Genomic DNA, 7,575 nt, shown 5'->3' on the forward strand with positions numbered 1-7,575 from the left:
ATGGGCTGGGACAGACTAGACAGTCAGGAGCTGGAATTCCTCTGTCCCCTGATTGTTTGCCTTCTTTCTGACTATTTGTTCTCACAAGCTCAGTCTCTCTGTCTCTCGCTCTTTCACTTCTAAGTTTCTCTCATGCTCTGGTTTCATTTGATTTCCAACCACCGCCCCTCCCCTCCGCCAAACTCCAGATGAGTGAACTTGATTTCTATGTGTCAGTTCCAAATTCCCAGGAAAGATGCTCTGTCACCCTCTGGATCTGCTGTCCAACCCATGAGTTGTGGCCAGAGGAGCGAGTCCTTCTGGGACCAGCAGAGGGTCTCTGCCCAGCCCACAGCCAACACTGTGGGAGCACATAGCTCTCCGTGGAGGAAGTACTGGCTGTGACCTTGTGTCACTAAGTGTGAATTTATGTCTTCTCTTGAACCACCTTCATCCTCCTAAACAAAGATGAAAATTAAACACTCCCGGGATTTGTGTCATGGAACACTCAGGGTGGGGGCTAATCGGGCTGGAATTTCTGCTGTATTTAAGGGGCTACACTGAATCCCCAACGAGAGCCTACAAAGGGAACAGCACCGGCCCCACCCGGCACTTAGGGCGCTGAGTCTGCGTGACGGTGAGCCAGGCTTCTGACCACAGCTCAGGGGTCTGGTCTGACCAGTTAGCCTTTGAAACCAACCAGCTTTGGATTCCTCAATCCCACCCTGAGGTTTTACCTGAACCATCAGCTTCTGTATCTCTGAAGACAGATGCTGAGGACCCTTCACGTAAGCCGTTCGCACAGCCCTGTTCAGGCCTTTGTGCTGCACGGTCTGCCCGGCGAGCTGACCGAGGTTGGTATTTTACTGATGTTAGAAGTAGTCTGGTTTCCCAATGTACTGTTTCACTGAACAAGCAACAGAAGCCACTTCTCGCTGATAAAAGCAGAAAAGGGACATAATGAAAAGATACTGGGAGGGTGTGTGGAGTGGCCAGGACCGGAGCCAACCCAGGAGCTGTAGGAGGTGTTAGGGAGCCCCAGGCACCAGGCTGGGAGGGGTGCTACCAGGCCCCCTGCCACCCCAGAAGGGACCCCCCTCCACCCGACCCTCCACCTCCCTCACTGCAGGTTCATGTCCCGGCAGGGCCAGGTCACACTGAAGCCACCAGCACACACCTCAGTTGGGGAGCTGGCCCCGTCTGAGCTGCGGGCGTGCCTGGTGTGGGGAGAGGCCCAGTTAGAGGAAGGCAGTTCCCCTACTGTTCCGAGTTAAGGTGCAAGTCAGTGCCCATCACTCAGGATAGCCGGGCTGGACGGACCTCATTGTGGTGACTAGGCTGTCTGAGTTCACTTACTACTTTCTATGTTTGAAGGCCCTGCAGGGAGAAAAAGTGAAGGTTCTAGTACTTATTTTGTGTTTCCCACGTACCAGGTGTGGTAAGCAAGCCACTTCAGACAAGGCCCGGAGCAACCACGTAAATAAGCCACGGAGCAAGTCGTGCAGTCAGGCCTCTGTGGTCCCGAAACCCGTGTCCCCATCGGCTCCATGGTTACCAGTGGAAACTAGGGGGATTTATGGGACTGCGTGCTCCTCTGGGGGCTGGGATATGTGTGTTTAAGTCCACATCTTCAGAAACTCGGCTAGAACCACAGCCACTGATTGCACAGAGGCAGAGGAAGGGAGGATTCCAGCCTCTGGTCCAGCTCGTGTGGAGCTCAGAAGTTCTTCCTCCTGTCCTGAAAATAACACCAGATCTGAGGGAGCTGCAAACCCACTGCTCTTCTTAGATCCCAGAAGACTGAGGGGGAAAGCTGCTTCCAACCCAGAGAGGTTGCAAAGGGAACAGCGGGCAGGCTTGGAGAGTCACAGCTCCCAAGGCAGAACCTGCTTTTGTAAGAACCCCGGGGGCAGGCAGATTTAACAGGTCCCTGAGGCCAGCAGGAGGCTCAGTGTGGGGAAATCAGAGTGTGACAACTCCAGGGGGCCAGTCAGAGGGGCCCCATGCTCTTTTTCATGTATTTTACATCCAGGACCGTGTCCTGTTCTCAGAATGAAGGTCAGAGGATAACTCCTCATGCTTCCTGCCTGGAGAGGAGAAAATAACTGTATTGAAATACACCCAGAACATTCTGTTTCATTGGGGGAAGTTGTTTTTTGTTTGTTTTTTTAATGAGAAATTATTTTACCAGAGCCTAACCAACCTGGGAGAAGGGAAATCCCTTCTGTGTCACCCAAATTGGGGTGGGGGGGAAGAGACACACTTGTGGAGGTCACAGCTCAGGGCACAGGCTCAATGAGAACTAATCACAGGACTGCAGATGCCCTGCTCTGTCCCGCTCCCCCAACACCTTACCTCCATGTCAGTAGGGCCCGTGTGTAATAACAGGAATAATACTAACAGAAGTACATGTCTCAGGAGTGTCTAGGGAAAACCCAAAGACAGCGGGGAGATGAAAACAAGGACACACAGGCTGTTTTAGCCTCTCACACCAATAGCTGTAGCAAACTACACACAGCCCAGCCCCAGTAGATAAACAGACAACCTCACAGAAGAAATTATTTATTTTTGGTTCTCTTACCCAGTGCATTCCATGGTGCATCCTCACCTAGAATTGAGTGGAAGCAAGTCCATCTCAGAAGGGACATAACTGAAGAGGGATGGCTTCCCAGACTCTGAGGGGCAGAGAGAGCACCAGCCTGGGTTAGAGAAAGGTGAGGGGTGGGGTAGGGTGTGGGCTGCCTTCTTCCCCATATAAGGAACCTTCCTGAGGCCAGCACAGTAGGAGGGAGGGCCATGGGGTGGAAGCAGCCAGACTTCATCCTGAGAACTGTTGGGATGCCTCAAAGGGACCATTCAGGTGCCCAAACTGGGCCCTGATTGAGGGAGCCAGTCGGTCTGACTCAGAGCCCAGGACTGAGGTGGGCTCACAGCAGGCCGGTCTTACTTGGCCGGATCCATTTCACTTCTCCGAAGCCCTGTGTAAAACATGAAGCGTGGACGGCCTGGTGAGCACAGCTCTGCCCTCAAGACCGGTTTCAACTCCTCTCTTCCCAGAGAACAGCATCTCTGAACTCGTCCTGGGTGACCTCACAGAGATCACCCTAGTGGCCCAGGCTAGTGACCGGGAACATGTACCTTCCTGCAGGCAACCCCTGACGTCCACTGATGCATCATATACTGGCAAAGAGTGAGTCACTGTGCATTGGTCTAACAGCAGAGACTCTGCCAATGGCCCAAGAGGTGGTGTGTGGGACATGCAGGGGTGCAGGAGTGTAAGCAGTGCAAAAGTGTAACTGGTGACAGGGGTGCAGGGGCTGTGGAGGGCGCAGGCATTTCAGGGGATGTGGGGGTGGAGGGATGCAGAATTGCAGAGAGTAGCAGGGGTGCAGAGGTGCAGGGAGTGTAGGGATGCAGGGAGGTGCTCAGGGACCTGGCCAGGATAAGAAGGCAAGTGCACATCCTTGCAGTCAGCCTGACCCCGGTAGGCTATTGCAATGCTTTTGGGCGGCGGCGGCGGCGGTGGCGGTTGGGAGGCTGCCCGGGCAAGCCGATCGATTTCTTCTCTTCCCTGCAGCCTGGCCTGGGGTGGGGCTTGGCCGCCAGAGATTCGCCAGATGTTGCACTCCAGGTAAGCTTGCTCCTGGTAGGTGGGGCGGTTAGGTCAGAGGGCGGTGGCAGCGGCAGAGGGGCGGAGCGGGTCTACCCCTGGCGAACGGGTGGAATAGCTGCCTTGTCCCGGCTGCTGGGCCTGGGAGCGGCCTCTTCTTCCCCAGGTCGCCGGACACTCCTGTCCCACTCAGCTTGCTGAGTGCGGAGTGGGGGCGGGGCCGTTAAGGTGCGGGACCCACGGGGGGAGGGAGGCTGCCGCGGGGGAGCCGATCAATTCGCTCCGCTCTCCCCGGAGGCGGAGCCAGGGGCGGCTTCTGCTGCCCTAGAGGCGGGACGCGGGTCTCCAGGTGAGCTTGCTCCTGGGAGGCGGCGGCGGAGGCGGCAGGGGCAGGGGATGTGTTCCAGGGAGTTGCTCCATTTCTTCTCTCCCCCACGGCCTGGCTTGGGGGCGACGTCTGCCGCCGGAGATTTGCCTGAGGTCCGACTCCAGGTGAGCTTGCTCCTGGGAGATGGGTGCGGTGCGGTCAGGGGGCTGGTAAGGTGGTGGCTGCAGGCATACGGAGGCTGCCCCGGAGGAGATTGTGGATTAGCTCCATGTCTGCACCGCGTGGCCTGAAGGCGGCCTCTGCTGCTCCAGGTCCCGGGACACCCCTGTCCCACTTTGCCTGCTGGGGGCGGGAGGCAGGGTAGTCAGGGTGCAAGGGTGGCGGTGGTCGGGGGCCTGCAGCGGGGGAGCGGACCATTTGCTCCCATCTTCCCCGCGTCTTGTCCTGGGGGCGGTCGCTGTTGCCCTGTGTTATGAGACGCGTGTATCCTAGTCGGCCTGACCCCGGGAGTTGGACTTGGTACTTTGGGGGTGGTGGCAGCAGCGGCAGGTTTTCCCATGGAACTTGTCCATTTGCTCCCACTTCCCCCCATGGTTTGCCCTGGGGGCGGTCCCTGTTGTCCCAAGTTCGTCGGACGTCCATCTCCAGGTCAGCCTGCTCCCTAGAGAAGGCCACTGTGAGGTCATGGGCAAGAGTGGTGGCTGCTGCGGGGGTAGGGGCTGCCTTGGGGAGCTGGTGGATTGGCTCCCGTCTCCCCGATGGCCTGGTGTGGGAGTGGCCTCTCCTGCCCCAGGTCACCAGACGCACCTGTCCCACTCAGCCTGCTGGGGGAGGGGCGCCCTGGGCGGTGCCTTTAAGGTGCGGGGGTGGCGATGGCGGGGGTAGAAGACCTGCAGCGCGGAGCCTGTCAATTTGCTCTCCTCTTCCCCGCGACCAATCCTGGGGGCGTCCTCTGCTGCCCAAGAAGCCGGATGCCCGTCTCCAGGTCAGCTTGCTCCTGGGAGACGGGCCCGATGTGGTCGAGGGGCAGAGGCAGTTGCGACGGCTGGCTGCCCCGCCTAATGGGGCCACTTCTTCTCCTCTCCCCTGACCTGGCCTGGGGACGTCCTCTCTGGCGCAAGATTCGCCTGACACCCCACACCTGGTCTGATTGCTCCTGGAAGGTGGGCGCGGTGAGATCAGGAGGTGGAGAGGACAGGGGCTGCCCCTGGAGAGCTGGAGGATAAGCTCCAATCTCTCTGCAGGCCTGACGTGGGGGCGGCCTCTGCTGCCCCTCGTTCCCAGGTCACACTTCTTCAGGTCATATTTCCCCGGGGTTGCGGTAGGGTGCGGGGGCGTCGGGGTGTTGGCGGGGGTATGGAGCCTGCCGCTCGGGAGCTGGGGGTTTAGCTCCCATCTTTTCCGCAGATTGGCCTGAGGGCAGCCTCTGTTGCTCCAGGTCGCAAAGCAATTTCTCTGACAGCTTAGCCACCGGAGGTGGGCAGGATGGGCTGAGAGGGCTGAGGCAGCCGCCAAGGCAGCGACGGAGGGGGCTGTCCCTGGCCAGCTGGTCAATTTGTTCCCATCTCAACCTTTGCTGCCCCAGTTCCGCAGAACGCCCTTCTCCAGTTTATTCTTCTCCAGGGAGGTGGGCGCAGTGCATGCAGCCCGAGGTCTGGGCTCTCCCTTGGGAGGGGCAGAACTCTCTTGTTCTCCTTTGTCTTTATTCTTCAGCGAAGTGGTTACTGGACGCAATTCTTAATTCTGAGAAAGTGTAGCCTGTGTTATGGAAGAGCTGCTGGACAGTGAGGTTTCTGGGTGGATTTTCACATCAGCTGATGCCCCAGGCAGGCAGGAAAGCTATTACTCAGAGCTTCTTAGTCTGGGGTTGGGGATGGCCCCGCCATCCTCACCATGCTTTTTAAAAATGTGTTACTCCCCTCTTTTTCCTAGGTGACATTTTAGGTTATTGGGTCTCAGATTGCTGGCACACTCATCCCTGTTCTCAGACATCTTTTAAACTTGGGTGAAGTGATAAGTAGGGGAAGATGATTTACTGAAAGGTAAGAATACTTAAATTCGCATTAAAGCTACATTCTGTCAATCTGTCTAAAATGATTTTCCTCTGATTCTAAATCCACGACCTAGTGAATATTGTACTCCTGTGTAAATCATTGATCTTCACATCACATTTGTTGAGTGGTCAACGAGATTTGTTAATTAGATTATTCCTGAAAGGAAAAGTTCAGGCTTTTCAGAATTCCTTGTCTGATGTCACCCAGGCAGTCACAGTAGAAGACAGAGCTGATATAAAAATCCCTCAGCTGCCTGAACTGCAAAGCTTCTGGGATTACTGATCCCTGAAATGCAGGTGACTCTTGGTGATAATCTGGGGGATGGTTTAAATGATCAGATTCTTCCAGTCCTATAAATGGGTTCCGTGGCCCCAGCCCCGGGAGAACTGGACATAAGGGCCATATCGTGTGTGGTGGGATGGGAAGGCAAGGTGTAAGAGCTGGAATCACTGAGATTCCACACTCGCTAAACACAGACTCCAGAGCCTAATTGTTGTCAGGTTCTGTTCTGGATTTGAGAGTGTGTTCATACATGATTCTTGCCCTTCTGGAGTCACTGCCTGGGTGGAAGTAACCTTTACATAGATCTGTGGAGGATGACATTTAAGTAGATGGGCTGTTATGGTTCTCAATGTGCCCAGGCTTGCTCTTCCAGGCACTCGTGGGACTAACGCGAGTCATGTTATTCACTCATTCACTGATTTATTACCCTTGAACTGATCACTCGTCCCACAGTAAGTGAAACAAGGTAACAGGAAGCTGAGTTTTGTCCCCTCTCCTATCACTGATTGTTTTTCAGTCGGGCGCCCTGCGTATGCATTGTGAAACGGTGGTATTTCGTGCCCAATGGGGCAGCACTGTCAGTTCTGAGAATCAGGGGAGACACATGGGTAGGACAGCACCCTGACACACATGGCACCCCCCATCCCGTGAGACAGAATTGTCGATGCTCAGGTGACCTGATGTAGACTGCGGTGCTAAACCTGAGCATGTTTAGTTATCCTGGTGGCTATGAAAATACAGACTACCAGTCGCTACCTCTGGAGACTCTGAGGGTGTGCACCCCAGAATTCTGCATTTTAAGAAGCACTTTAACGAATCCTGATGAAGAGATCTGAGTGTCCCACGGAGAAACACTGGTGTGCGAGGCACCAATATTGAGGATTCTTAGGGAACGATGTCTTTTTAGGATGGTCCATGGGCCCTCACTTTAGACTTTTGCCTTGGGTTTAATTGTATGTGTTCAGAAGTGATGTCTTTCAATTCCAGTGCATGTCAGCATGCTCTGTGCAGGGATTTACTCTCAGTAGATGGCAAAAACTATGATTCTTCAGGTCACCGAGCTACACTGTGAACGATATTTTATTTTGGTTTTCTTTGTAGCATTGCAGAGTCTCCCGAGAAGAGATTTAGACTCAACAGCTTTGTGTCAGACTTTGGAAGACCGCTGCTGCCCAAGGTGTTCTCTGGCAGTGCAATGACGAATCTAGGTCCCTCTTTCACTGCTACATCAATGAAGTGGACCACTTGGACAAGGCCAAAGCTGGTATCCCTACCATAGCCCTTTACAGTGTTATTCGGCTCCAGGAAGCCATCAGATGCAG

General features: G+C 55.1%; 1 long non-coding RNA gene across 1 annotated transcript; it reads left to right on the forward strand.

The window, feature by feature from the left end:
* The first annotated feature begins 3,929 nt into the window (after positions 1 to 3,929).
* LOC140694850 (uncharacterized) lies at positions 3,930 to 7,575 on the forward strand. The gene is made up of 3 exons (XR_012070493.1): positions 3,930 to 4,081; positions 5,850 to 5,959; positions 7,355 to 7,575. It is a non-coding gene; the product is annotated as an uncharacterized lncRNA (long non-coding RNA).

The sequence above is a fragment of the Vicugna pacos genome, unplaced genomic scaffold (genome assembly GCF_048564905.1).
Source record: "Vicugna pacos unplaced genomic scaffold, VicPac4 scaffold_105, whole genome shotgun sequence".
NCBI classification, from domain to species: Eukaryota; Metazoa; Chordata; class Mammalia; order Artiodactyla; family Camelidae; genus Vicugna; species Vicugna pacos.